The sequence below is a fragment of the Diachasma alloeum genome, unplaced genomic scaffold, assembly GCF_001412515.2.
Source record: "Diachasma alloeum isolate Michigan unplaced genomic scaffold, Dall2.0 Dall_scaffold_00441, whole genome shotgun sequence".
Lineage (NCBI taxonomy): Eukaryota > Metazoa > Arthropoda > Insecta > Hymenoptera > Braconidae > Diachasma > Diachasma alloeum.
This window is the reverse complement of record NW_021680580.1, coordinates 143,679-146,015: the sequence shown is the minus strand read 5'-3', so window position 1 is coordinate 146,015 and position 2,337 is coordinate 143,679.

Here is a 2,337-nt window from a genome sequence, read left to right as displayed (position 1 = left end):
ACGAAGATGGGCTCTGCAAGCTCAACGAGATATTGGATATCAAGATATTCGTTTCAAGGCCTCGGTATGGTGGCTACATTACTTCAAAAGAGCTCATCGCATCACATCTCGCAAGATTACTAAATTCGTCACACGTATAACAATGGAAAATCAAAAAGATTTACAAAAAACAGCGGACGAATTCCTGCAACAGATCAAACCATATTTTGAGATTCATGGCTTGCAAAACATCTATAATTCTGATCAGAGTGGTTTCCAATTGGAAACGCATTCGGGGCGAACTTTGGCGGAAGAGGGGTCTAAAGAAGTCTCATGCATTGTACAATCTGTAACATCAACGACACACAGTTATACCATACACCCCACCATATCAGCAGATGGAAAATTATTGTCACCTCTCTTCATTGCTTACAAGGAATCTTCCGGAACGTTTGGTCCAAGGGTCCAGGAGAATCTATTCAGACCTTCTAATGTCTACATAACGGCTTCAAAGTCAGGGAAATTGACGTCTGGTAAGACAATATTTCAAACTTAAGATGTAACAAACTTATTTGTACTCATTGTAATGTTCATCCCATTACAACTATTCCAGAGCACTTTAAAATTTGGCTGGAAGAAGTGTTCTTTCCAAACGTGGGACCAAAAAGTCTACTGTTAATTGATTCATGGAGTGGACATTGCTCTTAAGTGATAGAACAGGCAACTCCTCGGAATAAAGAATTATTGACTATGTTAATCCCCAAAGGAACTACCGCAAAAATTCAACCTCTTGATGTGCACGGCTTCAGGATTTGGAAAAATTACGTCCGTCATTTTTCAGATACAGTTGTTCTCTTAAATCATGATATTAATTTGCATGCGCGAAATAATGTGATCAAATTGCAATCTTTAGTCCATAATCAATTATCATCACCGAGGTATCAAAACCTATTTCGTTACGCTTGGTTCCAGAGTGGCTACATCGCTAAAAAACCAGAGGAATTTGATAATCCTGGAGATTTTGCGTTTGGACAATCTTCTAATCCAAAATATGAAGTTGATGGTTGTTCTAATGTTGCGGTAGTTAGATGCTCGTGGTGCAGAAAGTTTCTCTGCATGCACCATTTTTTTTATGAATATCATTTCTGTACTAATTATGTTCCCTAATAAACTATATATACATATATATATTTTGAATAATTCATAGTTTTTGACAAAATCAAACTTGCGCCTCTGAAAATTCCAGTTTCAAGCAAAAAAATGAAAAACCAGTTTCCGCAAGTTTTTTTGCATCGGGTGCTCTTCCTACTGGGTTATCCGGCCCCTAGCTGCATTCTTTCATGTTTTTTTCGAATACTATTGGTTTTATGCAAATTTGAACAATATTTTTTTTTTCTGAAAGACACAATTTTTATGAGGGTAGTTAACCCCCAAATTTGAAACCTCAGCGTGATTAGTCATTGTGATTTCCATAATTCCTCCCCAGCTATTCATCAGTTAGATAAATTGAATAAATAACCCCACCACGTTGGTGGATGATGTTGCCGGGAAATTATTTTTTTCGCCCTAGAAAACTCCAGTTCTGGGGAAAAACCAAAAACGGGTATTCCGCATTTTTCCATGTTCCATCCAACGCAGTTGGTTTCATAAAATTCTGAATCATAGTTTTTTTTTTTGAAAAATGAAGTCTTTACAGGTGTAGTTTACCCCCCAAATTTCAACCCGCGGAGGAACTATCAATTGTGATTTCCATAATTCCTCACGAGCTATTTATTCCCATAATGAACATTTAACAAAATTCTCTTCTTATAGGTGGAATTGAAAAATCACCCCCAAAAGTGGTCACCTTCTGACCATGGTTTCCCCCCTTAAAACTGCGTATCCGCCGATAAAAAAAAATACGTGTCGCTTAGTTTTGAGTCCTCTACAACATATATGAGTTTCATCGAAATCGGAGGGGAACACCTCCCTAGTGTTCCTTGTGAGTGACCGTATTTGGAACACCGCTGGTGTTCCTTGCTCCGTGTACTGATCTTCCTCCCGGTTTCTCCAATGTACACTTTCCCACATGAGCAAGGGATCTCGTACACTTCTGGTGCATTCAGGGGTGCCTTTGGATCCTTTGCACTCGGTACCATCTGTCCAATCTTCTTTGAGGGTTGGAAAATCGTTCGGATGTTATGTTTTCCGAGTACTCTAGTTATGCGTTCCATTGTGCCTCTCAGATAGGGGAGGAGGGCCACTTTAGGTCTTTCGTGGTTTTCTTCAGGATCAGTCTCCTCTCGGGGAATAGAGAGCTTGCTTTGTAGCTTATGCTTGACCTTTCGAATTTGGTGGATGTTATATCCATTATTGGTC